The sequence below is a fragment of the Varroa destructor genome, unplaced genomic scaffold, assembly GCF_002443255.2.
Source record: "Varroa destructor unplaced genomic scaffold, Vdes_3.0 BEIS01000007.1, whole genome shotgun sequence".
Taxonomy (NCBI): Eukaryota; Metazoa; Arthropoda; class Arachnida; order Mesostigmata; family Varroidae; genus Varroa; species Varroa destructor.
The window spans coordinates 10,616,241-10,641,340 of record NW_019211460.1 but is presented as its reverse complement, the minus strand read 5'-3'; the positions used below and the strand labels follow the sequence as shown (position 1 = coordinate 10,641,340).

Sequence of the window (25,100 nt, the reverse complement as noted above, 5' to 3'; positions counted from 1 at the left end):
ATATCTTAAAGGGCATAAAAGGCAAGGAAAGTTACGATAAGTCGGGGCAGTTGCATAGCCTCAGGTTCATCCGCTACCATAATCAACTAGAGGGCCGTAGTATTATGATTGATATAGGCTCGCTGAACAAAAGCTACCACGAATGCAGTACTAAATACTTCCATTGATATTCTATACTGCCACAATATGCCTGACTTAATGTTGGCGAAAAAAAAACTACATCGAACTCAAGAGTCCTAGGACTGAATAGCAGGAACAAGTTTGCAGGGCTATAATTGAATCCCAGTAATGCAGAATGTAGAATGCTCTGTCCATCAAATCTAAGATCATTATATCTGTAAACTGTTCAAAAAATATGTTATGATACGATAGGTAGGGTTGCTTTAACGTTAGATAAACCGGCTTGCTAAAAAATTACCTATCTTTTCTTCAATTTTTAGGACGACGACCTAGCGGAACCGGTTCATTAAGAAGGGGCGCACCTCCTTGGATCGAAGTCTGATGTTTCTATCCCGACCCGTCGCATCTATAGATTGCGAATTTGCGACCTATTTTCAAATCACGTTGAGTTTTGGAAGCATTTCATAAATAAAACACAATGGTGTTGACGATCTCAAAAACATAACCCTGTTATTACTGTCAAAACGTAAACTAGTTGAACGCGAAAATGGGCTTTTCAAAGTACCTGACCGATGTGATAGGCTGGTAAACGCATAGTTTGTGTGAGGAAACGATCGTCATCCCTGCATACTATCCCTATTTCGGGTAGTTCCCACTGTTTCCTCCATAGATGTGATACGATTCGATGTTCTTCCACTCGAATGAAGGTCAAACTCCGACATAGAGTCAGTAAACTAAACAATGATGCTGTAAGCAGGCAATATGCGGTTCGAAAATAGGCGAACAAATTAATATAACAGGGAGTTTAATAGTATTATTTCTCGATGGGTTCAACGCTAGGCTGCACGTTTTTAAAAGCAAGAATTCTACGGTGTATTCTAACGTGTTTTTTTTTTTTGTTACGTGCGGTGTGATTGTTTCTTTAACTCTATCCAAAGTCTCCACCACTTCTCAATGACGATCTCGGTAATTTGCAGTTACGTTGGCAATCAGGGTACTAACCTATCTAGTTTGGTCGTTCGTTACTTCCGCTATTTTCCAGATTGATAACTAGCTTAGCCGGGTTCTGATGTCTGTCAGCTTTTTGTTTCCGTTGCATAGAGCAGACCACTCTTGATTCTCTTTTTCCGTCCGTCTGCATATAAATAATAATAATTATGTTACGCCGATCGATTTTAGTTTCGAAATGGACGCTAGTAACATCGACACTGTATGACATTTGCATAATTCAGCTATTGTCTTTTTGGTCATACTGGCCATGGTACGAGCTAACGCGGCCGCAAGGAAGACAGGTTAACGTCTGCCATATGCCCCACTGAATCTCGCCGATACGCGAAAGACGAAAGAGATATGCGTACGTCTGAGTCATAGTATCCGCCAAGGAAAGTTGGAGTTAACACCTTAGATCTTCGTAGAACTTCTACCTTCGAAGTTCTACATCACACGGCGAAATCAGTTCGGCACAATTTTGCTGTTAGAGTGTCGATGATGATGATATATAGTATAGGCGCTTACGAGCCTATTTTCGGGGAAATAGCTCGTTTAAAAGGTTTGTCCCATCTGTCATAAATGGCGGTCGCAAGAGTCAGACTTTTGCCGCCTTGGTTGAGTCTGACAGGCTCTAGTCCGCCTAATGACAAATTGAGCAGCGCTCCGTCACTGTCATAGTTAGCCCAGAAAACAGCTTAACAGCACTTTCTCAAAGATCAGCAGATTCGCTAATTCGCAAAGCAAGAGGGTCGATATTTTCATTCGATGTGTGCGTGACCCCGGAGCAAATGCAGGGAGCCCGATCCACAACACGCCGGTTAAAGGTAGAATCTGTACGTGTGGTCGACAAAGAAACGAATCACGGCTACACGCGTAAGGCGAACGGGTAATAAAGGAGGTAAGTAAGCTGCCTCATTATAGTTCGGCCAGCGTATTCACGCCGATCACATATTACATATCTTTTTATCGCCTCTATGGTCCCCTAAGTATCTGTTGGCAACATAATTTACTACTGCGGCTATATGACACATTTAGCTATGATATTTGTGAAAGCCTATTTATTATATATGCTATTCTACAACTAATGATAACTAAACATAGACCCCACATAAAAAATTAATTTTTATATTAGCACTTAACCGTATTATCAGACATATCCGGCTTTGACTGACGTCAGGCAGCAACGAAGGCTCCACACGAAAGATGTTATGATTTTTTTTTTTCATTTGCACATTAACCTTGTGTTCTCATATCGAAAATGCTATATTCAGGTGACAATGCTGGGTACCACTGAATTTCAGGTACAACAAGAGCCCCCCCGTAAGGGCTCGTGACTCGTTGCTATTCTCTTATGATGACACATCGCGCTCAGTGTGAAAGGACATCTTTCGGCAATGATGGGTAGTTTTAGCAATTGTAGTAATGGCTATGATAAGTGGTAGAATTCTTCACGTGCCACTTTTCTAAGCTCAACAGCAGCTCGTCGCGAGGCCGAATGAGTCAGCTAGCAGAAGCGGTAGAGATGCTTCCGTGCCAGGTGGGCCTGCCAGCTAAGCAGAGGTTGTGCTGAGCTTATTTATCTTCTCCTGTGTGCGTGTTGCCTCGCCAGGCATCCTTCATCAGGACGCTCGGACCTGGCCCAACGGACAATCGCTACTCTCCGTCGAAGGATACTGCATCAGTTATGCACTATGGTGACGCGTCTCATAAGAAGAGCAACGGGAGCCAATATGGGCAGAGCAGCTCCAAGATGCGAACTTTAACGCTAGCGTCTAATCTTGCTTCTGCCGCTGCGGCTAGTACTTTCGCCGCTGTGCTACATATGATGATAGTCGGTGCTTGAACTCGAGGTTATTGGGTGGAGAGGTCCAAGACAAACTGGTGTCGCCAGCCTCGGTCGCTTCAATACGACAGCCTTCCTTCGGTCGAAGTCAACAGCGGAATAGAGCAGCGCTACAAGGTCTTCGTCTCACCTCGTAATGACGCGATTATCCCGTTCTTTACCCCTCTTTAGTCCCGGACCTCCCTGCCAACGATCATTCCTCTGCGTGATTCATTCCTCTAAATGATTCGGGCGCACACTTCAGGCGCCTTTTCTCCACCCTCAAAGGGCTACTCTCGGTTATACGAGTAGCAGACGCGAAGCGCTTCAAATTTCTCTATCTCCCAGCAATCTACCAGCTCGACCAATTTATCGTGATCCTATAGTGGCCAAATACGAGGAATTATTGTGCGCTAGCCTCATAGTCGCGTAAGCCCTATCACTCGGTCCTTGTACCCTTGTAACTCTTTTGCTCTGTGTAGCGTTTTCTGATCCTCGAATTTCGCGGGAAGCTGCCGCAGCGCCAACGACGTCCTCAGGCAGGTGTAAACTGTCACGACGGGCGGGGTAACAATTATGAGAGAATTTAAATTTAATCCTACCTAAGTCGCCAATCTTCGGGAGTATCTTTTCTGGGCAACGAGGGAAACATTCACATATCATAGCCTTGTTCTTTGTTTTCTCGCGAGAACAGAAAATGGATTTAGGGAATTGTTCCTGGCAGCAGCGGGAGTGTCTCGTCGACCTTTGGACGAGGCTCGTTAGGCCGCAGACGATTACGCTGTTTGCCAGGATCGCCTTTCGCTCATTTTCTTTTCGCACTTTATGACCTAAACGCAGTATTCTCAGTTACGCCAGGGGCCGGATCGTTCGTTGCTTCATCATATGGCAGCGCTTTTATTTGGCAGCTTTCATGTGGTTTAGAAAAGTACCGCAATGGTGCTGCCAGCAGTAAGGTAGCGGCAGCTTCAGTAGTCGAGCTCTAGTAGCTAATCAGATTCTTGGGTGGAAATGACGAACGATCGTCCTGCATCTGCCGCTGCCGGTTGGCCGATGGTTTCCCGTCTTGATCTCCACTGTGGTCCACACTCTGGCGCAAGCACTTGCCTTTGTATTACCCTGCCTTTTTTATCCACTTTCACAGTCTCTAAAGACTCACAGCTTGAATGACGAGGGCGGTATTCGCGGTGTATTTTTACAGTGTTGGCTACGTTTTAAAGCCAAGAAAACTGCGAACCTAGCATAGTGAAGAAACTGAACGAAAATAAGTAGGCAGATGAAGTACCGGGCGAAAATCCCTGCTGACACGATCGTTTTCAACTTGGCGAAATATTTCTATATGAGTATAGATCCGTATAGTGTGAAATCATGAACAATATCAAAGAAGATTGTCATATGTATAAGCACATCTAAATATACGTGTACGTCTGTCTGCCACCTCAACGAGACACTGATATATGGTACCAGGTTGGGCGATGATGCTTTATCGGTCTGTAACGGCGATCAGGGTAGTCAAAGTTGAGACCTAAAAAAATACGAAATAACTTTCGTTCTTGCTTAACTTACCACAGCTACGATATTGGGCGCGTTTGCCGTCCAGTCGTTGGCCTTCGTTCCTAAGCCTTCCTGTCCCACTCGCTTCTAGAGGCTTGCCAATTTCTGCGTGACTGTTATATGTGTATGTCTATCTGCTTATACTTGTAAGCAGAGGGTACTCCTGACGCCGGAGAAGGCGTCTAAGAATTGTGTGGAACGATGGAGGAAGCCTGGCTGAAGACGGATCGCGCCAATTAAGCTTCCTCCGGCCGCTGGCCTTTCTCCCTTTGACGCACTGCTAGCGTTTCTGCCCACTATCATTGCTGTCACTGCCCCTGCCACCTAAGAGTTGAGAGTTTGCGCACGCTTTCCTTATTCTCCACGGTTTCCCGGATCCCCCCACCCACACCCCCGCTTGTTCCCTAGTCTAAACTCTGGTCTTCTTGTTTGGTACAGTAGCGCAATGTAGCAGCCAAAAGCTGTATAGCCATCGCGGGAGGCGGCTACCTTAGCGCCCGTTTGCCGTATGCTTGTTCGCCGAACCGTGCGCTTTTTTCTGTGTGAAATGAAGGGAGCAGCTAGGCGCCCGCGGACGACATACGGCTCGGCTTTCTTTAGCCTGAAAAAATATGCCAGCTTTCCAGTTCGCTAGGCCATAACTGCCACTATATTCGGTGGTCTGTTTCCATGAAATAAGCTGCGAAGGGATAAAATGGGAAAATATTGGGGGTGGAAAAAGAGTACAGGCAAAACGGAATATGAAAATGGTATGGCTTGTCTCGGCAAGCAAAACGCGGATAGGTCGCGGCTTCCTTGTAGAAAGTTGACTGCATGGACAACAGGCGAACGGAAACGTCGCTACGTAGATACCCTTCAAGACAGCATCAGTCGACAGTTGCAATGAATTGCTTACAATGTAAAACATGGTACGTTATGTTGTTTCGTGATCATTTAAATAAGGTAACTGATTCGAATGACAAGTAGTCTCCAAACGCTTATTATGCAAGGCCGAGTCGGGCTCACCAATGGTTTCTTTATCGCGTGCAAGGCCGTATAGCTGCAAGAATAATAATGATCTAAGTGTTACAAATTCTAATGTAAGATTAGATATCTTTATCTATCGTAATGTAATGGTTGATTGCTCAGCGTTATTGCTTTTGATTACTTGTCTCTAATACGTACTTCGTATACCATCGTAATGCTGAGTATAATAAACGCACTTCCATACGTGTTCGTCGATGTATCGTAAGAAATTATCCCGTATTAAGCTGAGCGTGTTTCGAGCCTCTGGTTTTTCAACTGTATTTATTGTTATCCTGTGGTTGAGACACAGTTACTATAACTTCTTTATATATATGTTTCGGGAAATTGGTGTTGAAACATTGCAAAAAATTTCTTTGGACATATATTCTACAACCCAAGCGAAGGCGAAGCTAAGATTCAAAGTTTTTTTCGGTACAATGCACACGTATCGAAACTACATGCAGTCTCTAGTGGAACGTAACGATCTAACTGCTTTATGCCACCTCTGTCATACTTCTATGTCTGCGTTCCTGTCGTAGTTATCCTAAAGGCGGCAAAAAAGATCCAGAAAAGTTTATGCTAACTTACCTCTCCGAGACCTCTGTTAATTAATACTACGGCATACTATGGATTGTTGTTCTTTAGTCTTTCAGTTTGAACGTAACCACATTGCAATGTACAGGACTTCGCTTAAGTCTCGTCACCAGTATCGCGACTGCTTTTAGGAGGAGACTCAATAACTTTTCAATAACACAGAGCTAGCAGAATAATAAATATCGCAACGAGATAAACTGACAACTATTTTTAGGCGGAATAGGGAAACACTTTGAGTAGTTCTCTATAAGTTTCGAAACAAAGGGAACCTGGTCCTTTGACATGTCATACAGTTTGCTTATATTCAATGGCTTTGCATTTATGTCTCAAGTGTACGTTTCCTATAGCAACGACGAAGAAGTATCGGAAAAGAAAGAGAGTTCTACACTTTGACAATGCGTTCCCACATGGCTTCAACTATTTGACGTACATCTTCAAAAGTAAACCTAAACGGCTCTTTACCGTTGAGCTAATATGCACTGCAGACGAGGAGCGATGACCCCATATTCTACATTTAAGCGTTATAAGTTGATTGCCGTGGTTGACCCGTAGCAGCTCTATCGTGCCCGAAGAACATCGTGCCTTCTGATTCTTGTTTTATTTTTTGTGTTCTTATCAATCGTTCAATTGGACCCGAATTTATACTGAGCATTCTCCAAAAATCTAGGTTACCCGAAAACTAAATGCTAACTTGTTGTTTTCTGTGGACCCGTCTGTATGCGCTATACGGGAAGTCACTGACAAAAATCACTTTAATGTATGCCGAAGATCTAAGGTTCCTCTATTCTAATCTTCTGTTATGGCAAATAGCGAATTAACACTTATGGAGCGTATGGGAGAAGCTAAAAAGAAATTATAAAGTCACTAGACTGTATTATATTAGGCTTGGCTAGTATTGTAAAAATAGAAGTGACAATCAGCAGTTACGGAAGTAAGTTGTTTTGTGCCATTTTGAACTCTGAGGTTTTATTGATATTTTAAAGAATAAGTAAGCCTGGCGTCAAACGTAGTCAAGCTCGTACAACCACATGGAGGCGTCCGACTACAGCAACTTCTTTTACTCGATAAACGACAGAAACTTTAGCAAGATGGGGCTTGGCATGTTTATTTCCCGCTAGCCATCATCACACAGCACAATATGCGTATATAGGCATTTCGATAAAGTGCTGGCTAGGCAGGCTCGACCATTCCTACAGTCTTCGATATATTAACCAGCCTTAGACCTAACCATATGAGCTGAGCAGTTTTCACAATAAATTGAATAAGTGCTTTGCCCTTGGCCTATTTTTGGCCTGGAGTATCTTAAAACTTGTGACGTTCAACTTTTTCTGAACAATATAACAGCTAAGGAAGCTGCTGGGTGCGCGGACTTAGTTTTGTAGCCATTTCAACCCTAAGTCGCATCAAAATGGTTTAGTATATCCTATCTGGATCTATATTCGACTGAGATCAGTCAACAGGATGACCCTGTACTGTTTTTCCTGGATGAATGTGAGTTGTGCAAATGATTTCCTTCAACTCGTACTATCCATTCAGGTGGCAAAGTGAAACTGCAGGATGGGTTCGCACCTCGAAAACGGTTCTTAGTGGTATAGATTTCCGGCTGAGAAAAGGTGTCAACAAGAGCGCAGAACTGACGAATACTCTACGTAAACAGCAACTCCTAGGTCAAGCAAATTCGAATGGATCACCTGTCTTCGATCAGCTTTAGCTTCATACATCAGGACATCTTTTTCTGGATAGATAAGGTTACAGTTTCGCAATTTCCAAGAAGCTTACCATGTAATGGCGCTCCGGATGAGCGGCAGTGTACAAACGCTGTATGTTACGCCGCTCGTCAGTACTTCGGTCTACATGCATTAATTTTGTAGATTGTATTGATCTGCCGGACATTACATCAACTGCCAAATACTTTTATTTTTACCTTTAAAGATTAATTTACTTTGTTATGACGACTTACGATATTAGCCAGTCCTAAAAGGCCTATCCCCTCGTTTTGTGGCTTTCGGGAAGCCGTACAATTTATTACCTCTCTTCTTAGCTAGAAAATGTGTTCTATTCGAAAGCGACCGCATAATTATTGACAGAAAAAAATCATTAGTATATCTCCGATGTGGGTTTATCAAGGTTTCAGATTCATTTACCTGAGCTGTATCGGGCTGCCCATGTGCGGAGTTTTACTTTTTGAATTCGGCTAGTTTTGGCGGTTGTTGATAAATTTGCATTGGCACTGTACGTCCAAATAAGGGCGCCTCAAAAGGAGAGGACTGAAATCCGCAGCATATGTTGGAGTAAGGAAAATCGATGACGGTTGAAAATATAACGTTCAAATGGTCAAGGACAACTTACTGAAAAATGAAAAATAAAAAACTATTTCTATAAACATTGTCATTGCACATTACAACTACCATAATTATAAATTTTCATAATAGTTATAATTTTATTTAAAGTTAAATATTGAATTAAATTTCAGCACATAACCTTTATTCTTGTGGTGCTTGCTCACCAAAAATAATATTACCCTACCAATTCTAGATTCCGAATTATGAGCTATCCAAACAACGTCTATAACAACAGGTATCAGGGTTTACTGACACAGCTGCTTCTAAAGATACCTAATGAGAAGTTTTATCGCCCTTCTACCTATCGCTTCTTCGTAAATCCCTGTAACAACTGCCCATATCTCGCAATCGTTATCGATTTCTTCTAACAATATGAAAGCATCAACGTAATCATGTACGGCAATAACCTTTTGATGCCAAAAAAAAGCACACTTCAACTATGCCGCACAACCTAAATAAACCTAACGTTGACCTAATGTTGACAGGCAGCTGGACTTGCCCAGTACAATATGCAGATCCTACCAAATGGATCGGCCACAGGCCCCATAGTCACACTAGGTTACGCTAGCCTAATATCTGCTGTTAGCAGGTTTCACTCAGGACTTACTGCTGAACAAGCAGGTTATATGAATAGAGCAAAAGCTACTAGACGGACTAGACTGGGGTGGAGCTCGGCCCTCCATGTAATGGACACATGAAATCTTCAGTATTATTATACATGGGTACATTTACTTGCACCACCTAGACAACAAGGTACTGGCTCCCCCGAGTGAGACAAAAGTGGGAAATAGGGCGGTTAGATGGCATCTCCCTTGGCCACATGGCGCTTCCCACTGATTTACCACGGCTGTCACAATTTCTTGTCTATGTTGGCAATTCGAAGAAACCAATAATGAGCTGTACCGTTCCTCATCGTGTCTGCTAAGGTCAAGGAAGGATTGGTACGCGGTGATGCCGATTTCGCCCACTTCAGGTTCTACTTTGTGTTCTACCTTTGATCTATCTTACATACGTCACCATCATCGACATGCTTAGCGCTTACTCGTGCACCTATTCACTGGACGACGCTTCTCTCCAGGCAACCTCAAAAACGCAGAACGAGAAAAAGGCAGCGCTGCTTGTCAGTCCTTTAGATCGACACCAAGAGCTGTCATGCTATATGACAGACAGCGTCCCTTCTCTGTCACGTATTCCTGATCGATTCTTGCTGAATCAAAATTTCGGTTATCGAAGTAACGCACGCTTGAGTCCAAGAACCGAGTCGGTTTTTTAAAAACGTGTCCTTCATGCAGGACCTTATCGGGTTTTAGAGATAGACTAGTAAAACGTAGTATGTGTCGTATTAGACAGAATTTCGACCTCGTCGAGTTTCGTGAGCTACTGCTCGATATCGAGACTGTGAATACTTGTAAGTACATATGTGCAGTGTACCTAGTCCAATTTTAGTATAGCATCTCTATGACGTAGCTGCTGTTGCCGTTGTTAAGCGCGGGTGTTTACTCTGTGGCGCTATGGCCAACGTATAGGGAACTAACTTCCCCTCGTCTGCCCGATACCTTGAAGTGGGAACAGAGGTTAGGTGGAATCGCGGATACTCATTCGAGTTCACACACCTGCCGATATTATCGACATGCTGTTAGATCCTGACCCTGCCCAAAGCAGCAGATACGGCCAACTAAGCTCCTCTCTTAGTTTGGGAGTGTTCGATGCGTAGGTATCACCTATCAGAAAAGTAGGTAAAGGGGCCCTTCATGCACATATCACATATGAACGCAACATAATGGTAGGAGTGGTAGTATCCTGGAAGTATTTGGCGGGCCTACGGATAGACCGGCCGGCCGTCTGCCCGTAGAAGCATCAATAAGCTTCATTAGCCTGATGCTTAGTGAGTGCAAAGGAGAGAGCGGTTGCGGCCACGTAGACACGGGGATGAAGGATAGAAATGGGATGCACTGTATAATGATGCCGCGGAACAGAGCCGTCGGGATACAGTGACGTGGACAGTTTCCCAGATCGGCGTCGTAGTTGCTATAACAGAGTGCAGGCTGGCGAACCCAGTTTTATGCGCAAATCGAATCATTCTCATATTGGAATGCCTACAACATGTTGTTCTCAACACGCTTTCACCGTTCAACAGTGAACCTTTGGTAGTTTATATCTTTGTCTAGAGTTTGATCTTTCGCCACTATGCGGATATAAACAATATTTTTCTACGCTGGTAGACGTGATCAAATGAGTGATGTCCTTTTAATTCAGAAGGACATCTGTATGATATCGTGTATGAGAATTAAGACGAATAGCATACCGTTTTCGTCTAAGTACTGTATTAATTTTGAAACGTTATGCAGACAAATGGCAATGTTATGCAGATACAATTATTAAATTTCATAAAAAGTATCTAACATAATACATTTGACAATATTCTGATATAAAAATAGCTTAAGCAACCTAGAAAATCGGCCTTGCTGAAGAAAAAAGCCTAGTGCTTCAAGATCGCCTCAACAAAACCCAGTGCTCTTTGCTTGCTTCTGTAAATTCGTAGTATTATCTTAATTGATTTATACCGATATGTGAACGATAGGTTAATATTTTAATCTTGAGTTCGCCTACATTATAAACTGTATGTGAGTATCGAAGAAATCAGAGTCGAATGAAATTTCCTGCGGTAGTATAAGTCATTCTGATGGTCTTTTATTCGTTGTGTACTCTCGCCTCATCTTTCTATCTGAAGACGGGACACCCACCCCACAGAAAAGCACCGACAAAGAAAACTTGGTTATAGGGACGCCGACTCGTTCGCGAGCTCCTCGGGGCAGAAGCTGGGTTGAGAGGGGGCATAATCAGCACCTTATACTTCATTACCCTCGGCTTTCTCATGCAAACCAGCGCATGAAAGGACTAACGCGGGACCAAGAGGTAAATTCGTCCGGGGTCTAACTGGCACGCAGACTGAAAGATACCCCGAAAACCCCACAAGGCATCTCGTGCACCCGCATCCCCTACGGGCAGGATTGAATAGGTATAACCAACATGCAATATTTCCCAAAACATGCTCGAAACACATCGTCTACTTCGACATGTTCGTGTTCACTTGGGTACGCTTATGTATAGATGAAATTACCGCTCCAGACCACATTAAGCATCTTGCTACCAAAATTAGTCCATTATCGCGACCCGAACAGTCGCAAAGAAAACCTCTACGAGAAACAGCTTTATTTAGCTATGCTTCGCCTTAAAGTCCCGAGCGAACTAGTATAGTCCTACCGAATATGTAGGACGTTTTTCTGGCCCAAATCTCTTGTTTGTACATAGCTGTAAACTGAAGAGATTTCTATATTCCCATACCTACTTATGGATGTTTTCAGGAAGTGCTATACGAATATAGAGAAGAACATTGTCCTTGAAATAAACATATCTATTCGCAGCTTTCCTTCCACAGGCGACCACGCAATGAACATATGACTGTCAAGATTCTTGCTCATTAACAGATTACTTAATGGGGACGCATTTCTACGGCCTCTTCGAGGGCTCCAGAAACTATAAACATTCGTATTTAGACTTTTCAATAAACTTTAATCATATCGAAATCTTTACTAGCGTTCGATAAATATTATAATAGTTTAACAAAATAAGTTGTGCGTTGATAACGAGCAGAAGAAGAACTTTAAATAGCAACATAAGTCGACGTTTATAAGACCTACTGTGAAACGTACGCTGTTCCGCTTAGCACCACATGCGTCTCAAACGCAGCTATTTGCGAGTGTCTACACATTGTAAACGTTTAGCATTAGGCCGCGTAGCGAGGCCGACACAACTAGATATGTCTACCGGTTTTGCCTGGGCGGATCGCAATTGGGAGCGTGCTTGTTGCCCGGATACGTACAATCCATTACATGACCAACAGTCGTCTTAATTCCATCTCGACAATTAATTTCCTGTTCTTTTTTTTCATTACCAAAGTTCACCGTTTCTTTTCAATGCCGCTGTTGTACATCCATCAATTCTTTGCAGATCGTGTCATTGCTAGGAATTGCGAAAACCAAACAAAGTCCTCCGGTGGACCGCGCATCGGGGCAGGACACATGCAAGAGTAAGCTAAGGCACTGTTCGAAAGCAAACGTGATAAAGCAGGGCAAAACAGAGAACGCGAGGAAACGACTGTAGTTGAAACGCTGCAGTCCAATTGTGCTTAACTCTGCATCACGTATTCACTGCAGCGCACTTCACCTGGGGGCATTCATTGTTTTAATTTTATCAACACCCCTCCACTAGTCCCTTGCACACAGAGTCTTTTCAGCTTGCTCTTCAGTCCGGCAAACCAGCCCTCTACAGCCACCCAAGGCTGATCGGTTTGCCCGTACCTATGGTGACTCATACATACGTATACGTAGGTAGAATAGAACGCAGCAAAGACCATAGCACAGCCTTACAGAATAGGGACGAGAGAAGCAGGAGGCAGTGCATCATTCGCTTTGTCCCAGACGCTGCGAAGATGCCCCCAACAATGTCAACAGATCTAGCAAAATAACTTAATTTTTGCTAAGTTGCACGTATTGAGTGGATGTTTAGCTGGTTCACTTTAAATGACAACTTAGTAGTCTGGTTAAAAGACTTTAGTGGCCAGCGTGAACTAATGTAAAATTTTATACGGATTCTGAATGTCGAGAGCGTTTCGATCACCGTCGTTCGGGCCATGTTAGTAATGAAGTATTTAAAAAAATCCTACAGAGAGACCTGTGTCTAAAACAATTCCAGTTTTAAAAGACGAGCAGCTGTCGAGGAATCGAGTTATCCAATAATCGTTGCTCATTCGTTCGTTGTTGTCAATTTCAAACAATAAGTTCATCGAAAATAGCGGACATTAAATAAGGATCAATCCCAAAACAAACGTAAGCGTCGCTTGGTCTAGTTCTTCATATCGGGTCGTTTCCGTATTGATTTCATCGTAATTAATCCATTTGTCAGACCTTTCCCCAGGCTTTAGATTGCTTATTGATCGCCATTGGATCGGTTTGTGTGGACGATGGGCTCAAGGTAGTTCGTACTACTTTACAGAAGTAGTCCAAACAACAGCAACATTGACTTAGCTCGAAATAGCTCACAAAGTAATCGTTAGTAGGTCGTTCTTTATAGAGCACTAGCGGGCAGCAGACCCAATGAATTTAATGGTCAATCGATTTACTAAATGGTTTAGGCTCTATCCTACAATAAATTTCAATTTTAAAAGCCAATAACAAGACAACCTGCTCTGGCTGGAGACGTGCAAATGGCTATACATTTATTGCGGGTGCATACACGGCATTATATTGACTAGCTCGGAAATACCGTCTGTTTGTACGTATATACACAGAATACTAATCGGTGTAACCAATAAGTTCAGATGTTTTTGAAGTTTCATAGAACCGACTATCGATGTGACAAAGTTAATCGCTTTTGCAAAAAAAAAAACAGAAAAAAAAAAAAAAGATCTAATTCGCGAGTTTTCATATGCGAGCCATTGTGAGCTAGGGAAAGGAAGACATGACAGGAATCTATAGCGTATTTTCATACAAAAAACAAATACAATGCAAAACAGGAACTGCAAACGAGAAATAGAAGTTCATATACGAAGGCAAGATAAAAAATCGTAATATAAGAAACTATCGTTGGTTTTTTATAGCATTCAATAAAAGCCACGGAAATCGTGGGCCTTCCCCGGTAAGAGTCTGTAGATGACATAATCCTATTTCGCCGAACTCACAGCACCTTTTAGCTAAACAGCTGATGAGGCCCGCCACATTTCGAAACTTCTATTCCCATAGTAAGCCTAGCGACAAATTGCTCACAACGAAACATTTCTTCCTTACCAATTATTACACAGAATGGGTTGTCCTTGAATTTTTTTGATGTATAAGCTTTGTCTACGATATTTCGTCTACGTATATGCTCGCTTAGGTCGATTAGTTGATCAAAGGCACATACATCGTTGAACACGTATATTGATTTGTTCAATCAGCGGGGTCAGACCTGTGTTAAATAGCACACAGACTCATACGCGAGAACGACACGCGGAATAGGAAACTTGGCTAGAAGTTTTGTCTAAAGTGTTGACCAGCGCGTTCTACTACATCAGTCTACCCAAGTCACCCATAAGTAACTTCTATTATCGTCATCAACGGCTAGACGCGCGACTAGCACATCTCGCGAGAAGTATCAATCAGCGCCACTACATACAGATCAACTTCAACGTGTTAATAGGTGTATTTGAGAACAAACGCAAGGAGTCGCTAATAGATTCTATGTTTATGCGCAGTCATGTCATATTTTTCTAAGACTTTCAGTGATTATGATGTAAGCATGGCATGCACAATCATTCAGAAGGGAAGTCGCGTCTTGCATAAGTAAAAATCGGTCTTATGTTACTATCGCGCAGATTTTGGGTCATCGAGACAATTCAATTGCACCATCTACTTTGCCAAGAAAAGGGCGGACTAAACTGTCTTATCATTATCAAAAAAGACCCGTATCGGCCCAGGAACCGCTGCCCTGTTTTTCATCTTACCCCCTTCGAACTCGAAGGGCCGGGGAGTACAACCTAACTCTGCGACTTCTGTGTTGTAGAAATGCGTCCAGAGATTACCTAGCTTTTACGCTTGTTTATATTAGCAAAGAATTTCATTTATTCCGTTCGTTTACGCTTACGGTTGGGGCATCTTAAGCCCAAACGACAGCTTTCATCGAGAGTATCCACGTGCGTACAACATTGCGTATTTTCTTCAGATTGCAAAAACAACTGAAGTCTGCAGATCTGTTGGGTGAGGCGGAAGACCAACATTTTCTTGGGTTAAGATTATCTATGAAGAACGCACTAAGAGCAAACGGAATTGGAGAAGGCGGTTAGGGGATCATCTCAAACAGCGGGGTAGCGTGTTAGCTCCGATGGTTCCTGGACTTAAGTTTCGCCTACCAAGCAGTGTACACAGATTTGGTTCTAAATGGCAGTAGAACCCACGGAAATGAAATAACTTATGGAGAAATGACACGATATATTTCATTCCCTATATCGTTTTTTCTCGTTCGATTACGAAATCAGCCTAGGTTGATATTTAGGCTGTGACCCTTGCAACCAATGGTAGGTTTAGTGTTCTTTAGAGAATGCCATACGGGGACTTTGGCTTTGCGCGCATTTGCTTCCGCTTTTCGTTTTTCTTTCCATTGTAGCAAATATCCAACTAGCGTACGCAATTCTACTGCATTCTGTTCATTCGCCGTTCCTGCGGTGGCCTGACTACTCTCGCACACGAATCACAAAAAATATTGTTACAGGACTCGATGATGATGGATTTTTCGTGCTGATAAACAGTATCACAAGCGGGGCTCACATCTTAGAAGGCACACGTTCTTTAGGCCGCTTAGCTACCAACGAGGCGTCGACAAGTGAAGCTCGTGAACGACAAGCTTTTGTTTTTTGTTTTACGCAAATATGCAGAATGATGCAAAATGGTTCAACATCTCGTTGATAACAGTGGTCACATTTGGTAGAACGTTGAAAGTAATGGCAGTAGCTATACGAAGTTGCCCAAATTTGTTCAGCTATTTTGTACTTCACGTTTGTTTAGCTGAAAATTTTCATGGCCTATTTTAGGTACGACTGTGGATTTCTGGTTCGATCGATACATGGGTAATATCATTAAATAGGCTCTCTGTAACTGGCGTGATTTCGAAGTACTCAGTTTTTTTTTTCTTATCGAATTTTTAGGGGTATGTCTAGCTTGCTTCTGGATAAAGGAATGAAAAGGTTTATTTTTACATAGTTCGATTTTTTTAAATTAACAAATTCCCTCCGTCAAAGTGTGAATTCTATTTTTTTCATAGTCCTATTGGGGTGCATCGTCAATTTTCACATAAACTGCGATTAATGCTGACGCAATCTCAAAAACCCCTTATATTTGTTATGGGAGGGGCAAGCTTGTAAGTGTTTCACTTTGTCAAAAATATTGTTCGGACCAGGTGAGAAGTTTATTTACCTTTGCACTGTGTACAGAAGATACGCTGCGCATTGCTTACAGCATACAGCAGGGTCGACGAAGAAAATTCAGGCGATCATGTACTCAATAGCAGGTCTAAAAGCCACTAGAATCCGTCAGGTTTGGAAGCCAACACTTCGAAGACTCCTACACGATTCTCAATAGACTGACTGACCAATTGCAGTTCCTAACTGGTTCCCTATAGTCGTTCATCACCCATTATGATACACATACCTTATCCAGTCTAGGTACTCGTTTTGTACTTAATGCGTATTTAAGAAATATATCGCATTAGAAAAATAACTCTCATTTGTTCGATTCAATAGCACACGGCCGACGGCCGACATAGAAAGATTCTGCGGTCGTTAAGAGATACTCACCGATCACTCGCTCATTTAGGATAACCCACGTTCATTACGGTTGTTCACGTGCTATAGTAACCAAGGGATGTTGTTTTCATCCGCATCTCTCTACACCATGGAAAGTTTCGCACTCATTAAACGTTGTATAGAACCTTGTAAGCATAAGGATTCATTGACAACGTTACCTACAAGGTCCCTCGTTTCGTTGGTTCTATTGAGTCTATCACGACGATTGGTAAAATCGTACTTTACATTTCTTTGCCACTGAGTTCCTAAAGAAAACTCAACTCGAAAATGACTAAAGGTTTAATGTATACGGTAACAGAGATAAAGGGCATCGTTAAATGAAGCTCAAAATTTGTATGGCGCAACGGTTTTGCACGATACGTGCCTTGCATGCTATCCACGTTCTACCAAATTTATCCTGCCTCAAGTGCGAATTGTCTTGGCAGCACGCGTCGATCAGCCGCGTCAGAACAGGAACAGTTACCCACTCCCTTCCCAAGTGGTAATACGACCACTTGTCATAAGATAATCTGTATCTACAGCATCTACTCGTCTAACTGTGCACAGCAGAAATATTCACGTTACATGGCCGTTTTATAGCAGACGACATGTTTCCCGTTTGGCGGGAAATGCAAATGATATAACAGGGTAGACCAGTTTTAACAGACATGGCATTCATAAATGTCAGAATATACACATATACAAGACGGTGCCAGAGTGTACCAGAAATATTAAAGTGGCAAATAAGTAAATAAATCGAATAAACTGGCCTTTCTTTTATAGAGGGAAGTTGATATAAATTAGATATCGGCAAAGGGTTACGTTTGAATTACCGTCCTCTTCAAACATGCCTCGAATATTTCACATATAAAATAAAATATTGCATCGCCGGTTTACTCCTATATAGTTTTTATTTATTTTGATATGGTTTGTTTGCAGAGTAATATAATTGCTTTGATCCTAATGCGCCCTTCATTCGACGCGCTTCGTTGTACCCATTGATTTCCTAGCTAAAAAGCGCTCGTAATTGTTTATTGCAATTTGAGAAATCTCGTGCTTCAAATTTTCGCTTTCTCCCAGAGCGCTGCTTGCTCCGACAGATTATCTCGGATTTCAATTTGTACCAATACATATATTCACACCCACAAGCAGACCGAGTACGGCATAGATCAGGAGGAAATTGTCAAAAAAGTTGACCCGTGCTTTGAAGCCCAGCGCTATTCAGGACAGCTTTTGGAGCTTTACTTCACAAACTTCGGTGCAACTCGTCCAGTGCAGACGAAATCCGCGCTAGCCATTCCCTAGTCTCTTTCTAACGTAACTATGTGCATCGACATGCTGATATGTTGAAAGTAGCAACCTAAACGTTTTAGTCCTGTCTTACTAGAACAGCCTAGTTTAGGTTGCTTATATAGTGGCGCTAGGCGTTTGCTACTATTCAGGCGTGTGTCGCAGCGACCTTAAATGTCACTTGTCCCTTCATGAAACCGACTTGCTGGGCCTGGGCTAGTGAAGAGACAAAATTTGACAACAGGGCACACATCAATGGGGCGTGATGATGACAATCAGGGATTTAGCAGTCAATGGATTACAGGTATGATAAGCAAATAATTCCTCGGCCTCTCTTCAATAATACAGTAATCTCTAGGGTCTTATCATAATTAGAAGGTATGAAAGTAAATTTAATATACAGCGTATCTGAAAATAGAAGCTTCAAGAAGAAGCTCTAAATGATTAGTACCGCAATGCCTTTGCCAGCGATCGCGTCGATGAAGAATTTGGCAAATACCCATCTGCACTTTGTTCTTGGACAGATAAAACAGATCCCAACAAACGCCTACCCAGGGTATAAATCAACAAACGTATCGATGCTGGGTCCCGGGTGTTTCTAAGAATAGCAGCTACTGTGCTAGTATTTCATTAAAAAAAAAAAAAAAGAAGATAAAAGTGTGTTCTAAAGCATAACGTAAGCTGAATACACTGGACAATTTACCATATGGAAAAAAAACAACATGGCACGTTTAGTTTGTCTATAATATTTCCTTGATTGTAACAGACAGTTTTGGAGACTCTATCCATGAAGGGAGGACAGCGTGAAGCATAGCCAGCGATGTCTCAAGAGTGATAGACGCTAAGCTGAAAAGTATTAATTCTCTTAGCTTTTGTGCAATAACTGATAAGTGACATAAACGGGGAAGTGTAACGTAGCCAAGCTGACGAGAGAGTCAGCGTTAAGTTCGACTTAGGCTTCGTCGATGAAGAAATAAAAGCGTTGGTTCTAGCAGTCGAAATCATAACATTTTTTTTTTTTTTAATTAAAGTATGATCCGTTGTAAATAAACTACTTTTATGGAGTTCTTTCATCTAGTTTACGAAACAGATCGTAGAGTTCTTGGTGCTAATAGATTTGTAGTACTGCATGCTTGCAAGACTACAATGTGCACTACAATGTAATACATACCTAGTCAAAATGAAATATATTCCAGTGTTTCTAGTTTAAAAGGATGCGTGGTATAAGTTATGGGATCAATAGCACGTATATCGTACGTACTGCCATTGACAGACCCAAACTAATCACACACTCGTGCGAGATACTGCGCCAACCGCAACTATTGGCTCACGCATAGCTTTTATGATCGGCCTTCAGGCCGAATTATTTTGCAGCTTTTTCGATGAAACATATTTAGTTTAGGGCGAACAACACCACTGATTCTTTGGACTCACTCACCCTGCCGTCTGGAAAATTAACCCCTCTGCGCACAGCCGGCAAGATATGGTGACGTTGACAGGAAAAAAGAACCGTTCGACAATTGTCGTTTACTATATCATAGAATCTTTGTATCTCTGTAACATAGTTACAAGCTCTATTTGTAATTCGTTTGCGGTGTACATTTCCGAGTCTCGAGGGCCCTTTGCAAAAGTGTTAAAAACATTTCTACTTAAGTGGTCGTTCTGCCTGTGTTCGTGTTGCTTTACGGAATTGTTAAGTGGATTCATCAATGAACATACCAAGGACTATTCACGCTATACCTCTCAAAACATACAGCTGTCAAAGTTCTACAAGTTACGTAGGACATGTTCTGGGAAGGCGCAAGCCGATGCAAGCCATTGAACAAACGGACAGTTTTACATGTTCATATCTAACTTTACCCTAATCATTATGAGGGGGCAATGTGCATAAACCTGTATCAAATGGTAGCATATAAAATTGAAAACCTTATTGGCTTTATTTGAAGCTGTTCGAAGGATTACATTTCAACTATTTGTGGACGCAAGATTGTTCCAGCAAAACGATTATAGTCAAAGCTTGTGAGCCAGGTTTGTACTCGACATCTTCTATTGCGCAACGCGGTCCATTAACGCCTTATTTAGATCCCTTAATAAAGTGCTCCCCCTGTATAGATCTATAATGCGTTTTATTTAGCAAGCCGGGCTAATGTAAATTATAGACACACGAATCAAGTGTCACGAGATGTCATTTATAATCAAGTGTTCCGAGCATAATTTTGCGTTTATTTAATTTTTTTTCATATTTTAGATCTCTGACCTGGTGTAACGCGATGCCATCAGTGTTTTATAACGCAATTTAAGACAGATTTGACTGACCATTGCTAGAAAGTTTGTAGAATTTATGATATTTCTGTTGTTATGGTAACGGGAACATATATTAATACGAGAATTATATATGTGATCGTATACCAATGAATTGTAAAAATCAGGTATAATTTTTTTAAACTTGAACAATAAATAATAAATTAGTAATAAATAAAGATAATGATCCAGTTGTACACTCTAAGCCAGAAGGAAACACACGCTTTAGCGCAGTTACGACGTTCTAACGGGACACACAATATTTCGGCTGTTTGTATTTTATCTAGACTTTTCCCTTATTGGGTATTTGAAACAATCCGCTCCTCTAAGCCTAACGCAGTATATTAATAAACGTATTAATATAATAGTAATCACGTTTGCGCACTATTTTATAGACGATATTTGACTAGCCATTCCCTCCCAATCCAGCGATACGCATATAGTCAAGAGGTAGGTGTCTATAGCATTGACAAAATGATAACCCATGTTCATGGCACAATGTCCATTATAGTGGGCAGGTTGACGGGATTGTGTACTAGACCGTACATACTACTAGCACGAAGGCAATGCTCCTGGGTGAGTCAGCAGTTGAGATGCGGTCGGTCCGGTCGTGGCTTGCAGACCACCAAATCTCTGACGCAATCATAATAAGCTTTATAGACGATGTGCGCTGGAGCGGGAAATTCAATTCGCTTGCTTACAATGTTCTCTACTTCGGTAGGGAGTAAACGACGGCCGCTAAAGGCCGCCAACCATTCGTCAGCTAGTCAAATGCCAAAAACAACAACAATAAGCCGTACTACAGAAACGACATACATGAATGTGATCGTCTGTGGCATTCGCATATATATATATACATATACTTATCAACGCATTTAAGCCTTGAAACAAGTTTTTCTCCCATTGCATTTTCCGTTCTCCTACAAATCATAATATGCCTCCTTAGTGTACGAGCGTCCTGCTATTCTCAAAATAGAAGATTTAGAGAAATGTGTCGTATAGGATACCTGCATGACGGTCGAAGACACATAGTATACAATAAACAGCGGGCTTCCCATCAGGCAGTTTCTCGGAATTGAACTTTTTCGTGTTCGACGATCATCGGCATCAACCAGTAAATGAACGAGGTTTCAAGGCCCATTGTCGCGTGACCATACCTGATAGGTGAAACATGACTTAGTTATCGAGAGTTAGAAGTTTTTAAATCTGGGCGTTACAGTATCAAAGCTTTGCGATAAGCTAAAGAGGTGGATGTACCACTCCGAATAATCTTGCATTACCTTTATATTGGAAACGAGTTTCTTGCAAACCCGTAAGAGGGTCGTTTTAAGTGAGGACTTTTTACACACAAGACAGAATAATTCCACCTTAATGAATGCACAATGCTAGTTTTTACTTTTCTTAAATTAGTTTATACAACATTCTTGCTCTTTATGAACCTTTTGCGCTGTTAATAGTTAATAGGATATTCAGCAACAATCTTTGTTTTTCTGTTTTCACGAACGTTTCAAAACAAGCTTGTTCCTGCTGTAAAGAAAAATCCAAATCCTGAACTGGCTGTGGATTCGAGCTCGGATCCTGCGTCCAGTTGCACAGGATGTGTGTGTGTGTTGTCAGCAACTAAAGATCTGTTTGTGAAAGGCGGACGGTGAGCTGAAGCATATCTGGATTCTATATGGGCGACTGCTCACAACATTGCTGCCAAGACAGTGGTCTAGCAATAAGTCGTCCTATCAGGCGGAAAGCCAATTCAAACAATGGCTCGCGATCGCTGATCCCGGGCTAGTTTACGAGGAGACGATGATGATCCGCTCCACGCTTTGTTCGAAATTCGATTATGTTGCTAGCAAGGCTGTTCCCATCATTTGGGAGCCACCTCAGCGCGAGGCTTTCGTTTGATTAAATACAGCTGAAAGTATTTATCCGACAGGTCTTGAGACTACGCCAATAGTCTTATAGTCAAATAACCATATGAATATAAGACGAAATATAGATGAAGGGTGATTGTATGTGGTCTATACTAACTTGTGGACCGTTGTATATCAGAAACGTGCACCAATTGTTTGGCTCTACATCAACTAGTGACAGACAATTTGCACACGAAATATCATTAGCCTTTACGAAGGTGGTCTTGGAACAAGTTCTGCCAGCTAAAACCTTATATAAACTGAGACTGTATATTTATTCATATAGGCCTTCTTTTCTGTGATGATGAACTTATATAAACTTACGTTGTCTAGATTATCATCTTCTCTATACCCTTAGCTCTTTATGGTAATTTTCACTGCGCCGCTGCATATACGAATCATATCTGAATTGTTAATTAACTAGTGCAACTGAAAAGTCTGTACAAGAAGTCGAACGTAATAATCTTATTATCTTATTGTCTAACTATTTTAATAACAACTGATAACAGGATTTCGTTGAAACGTAACCAACATTATTTAACTATCGAGCCTTTTTTTGGCTTCTGTTGAATCTCAAGGTTTCTTTGCTCGAAAACGCTCCGCAAAAAGATTCTATCGGGAAAAAAGGCACGCAAAAAGACAACGACCAGAGGGCGTTTCGTTGACGCTTCGCACAGACGGGTCTTGTGGGAACCACGAAAGAAGATAGACGAATTGCTTATGTCATACTGGACATTATTGGAGAATATACCAGGAAATCAAGATGATAAAAACGAGACGAGGATCGGTTATTGGTTCGGCCCTTCGCTGGATGCCCTCCTTGTTCGAGCTGCCGCCCACGCTTCCGTTGAGGTGTTGCTGGCTTTAGTGCATTTACTGTCGTTGCAAAGGGCGATACCGTCGATCTGAAATTGGATAGGTCAACACGCGGATCGACATTTCAGACAGACGGAGACGATGATACTGCTGCTGTCAGCCTACGATTCAGGGCTCACCAAGCACGTACTCATATGAGCGACGAGATGATATCATCTCGTCGCCGTGTCGTGCCGCTAAGATATCGTCGTCCTTTTTCGTCTCGGACCTGACGTTATTCGTCCACCGCTAAGTGGCTGAATGTGTGGGACTATACTGTCATACGTATATGAAGAATCCGTCGTGTAGGCTGAGCGGGGTGCGAAATCTTGTAGTTCTCGGCAGAGAGGTTTAGGGATCGTGTGCGGTACCGACTATAGGGGCCCATTGCCTCAGCTGACCTCAGACCTCTCCGTCGCCATCTCTTTACTTCCGCATATACAGCAAACATCCGAGGAGAGAAAGTTGGTTACGGAGTGCGTCGAAAATATGGAACGGGATATGAAGTTAGTTAGCTTAATGGATCGCATGCTTCTCCTGGTTAACATATAATGTATCTGCAGGTTAAATGGCACATGCATATATTTTACGTTAAAAAAAAAACTAAACTCAAACAAATATAGCTTTGTAGCGCCTTATTAAATAGTTAGTGTGGTTAATGAAATAGTAGCTTCAAATAATCCGTCTAAGGAACCCTCCATCTTAAAATAAACAAATCACTACGTCCTATTGGAGAATATACCAGGCAATCAAGATGGTAAAAAGGAGACGAGGATTCACCAACGGCATGACACGTAGCCGTTGGTTCGGTCCTTCGCTGATATTATTCTCCCTCTTATAAAGTAGTGCTATTCTGCCCAAAATAAAGCATATGTCAGCTAGAATTTTGGCCATGCACTCATCGCAATACCGATAATATACGAAAGTAATAGTTCATACTCTGTAACTCAAATGATTTATATTCCTTCCACATATCGTCATCCCGTTGTGGAATTTGTATGCTACTTTTCGACTCGTCGGGATGAAGTTTCCTAGCAGCTCTCCTCTCTCGAAGGGAAACCGTGATCGAAGTAATTGGAGTACAAGTGGGGCGCGCACCTAAAACGCTAGCAAATACCAGCCGAAAGCGTCCCGATTCGATCTTTAGAACTTTTCGACATCCAAAGTCACTGCAATGTCTCGTCAGACGCAGTCGCACCCTTTGACATTTTGTACTTACAATTCCTTTTTACCTATTACTTTGATTCGGTGTTTTGAGTTCGCTTCGCACCACCTTGCCACCATCATTGGCTCTGCCGTAGGGCGCAAACGCGGTTTTTTGCTATTGTGGGTTTTTGGCGAATGAATGGATTCGCAAATTACGATTTCAAAGGGCTAGACAATCAATTTCGTTGTGGTGACACACAGACACTGTCCTTACAACAAGGTATGATGCAATTTCACACTATCCAATCCAGATGGAAAGGCAATGCGTATCCAAAAACATGCAGTGGCTCCTGCCGTCAACAATAGGCCCCGTGCATCCTAGCAGAACGAAATTTCGCCAGAAACACAACTGTCCGTTCGAAGAATGATAGAGGAAACCGAGAAACCTAGCTTATTTTTTTTTTATATATAAAGGAAAAACACGCGTGTTTATGCGCGACGGCTTTCAAAACAAAGAGACGCTACCGGTGCACAACTTTTGATGAGGAACATATTGAGTATTTGAATTTCCGTCGCTTTTTTTGCTAGTTCGATTGAAATATTGCGAGCTGTTAGGAATAAACTTGCTACGAACTTATCAGGTGGACGCCTGTTTTGCATTTGTGTATTGATTGAATGCGAACAACTTAAAGTTTTCATATCAAACTACGATACTGAGTTATATGTCATGCCTGGTTTTCCGCCTTTGGCAAGTAAAATCTTGATGGCTTTTGGTTCGTTGTTCGAAGTGTTGGGTAGGT

The 25,100-nt window shown here is 42.0% G+C and overlaps 1 protein-coding gene and 1 long non-coding RNA gene across 5 annotated transcripts in view; one reads left to right on the top strand and one right to left on the bottom strand.

Moving 5' to 3' along the window:
* The window catches only part of LOC147754300 (uncharacterized), a 55,230-nt gene extending 54,605 nt beyond the window's left edge, over positions 1-625 (top strand). For both annotated transcript variants that reach the window (XR_015316503.1, XR_015316502.1), the window contains one exon: positions 441-625. This is a non-coding gene — a long non-coding RNA (uncharacterized LOC147754300). The remainder of the gene's footprint in view (positions 1-440) is intronic.
* The window catches only part of LOC111253713 (uncharacterized), a 97,860-nt gene that overhangs the window by 68,410 nt on the left and 4,350 nt on the right, over positions 1-25,100 (bottom strand). Inside the window, exon 2 of one of the 3 annotated variants that reach the window (XM_086974220.1) lies at positions 21,400-21,549. The gene's annotated coding sequence lies outside the window, so the exon portion shown is untranslated. Of the gene's footprint in view, positions 1-16,433; positions 16,775-16,813; positions 17,258-21,399; positions 21,550-25,100 lie in introns of those variants that run through there. The other 2 variants (XM_086974219.1, XM_086974221.1) reach the window with 2 other exon arrangements.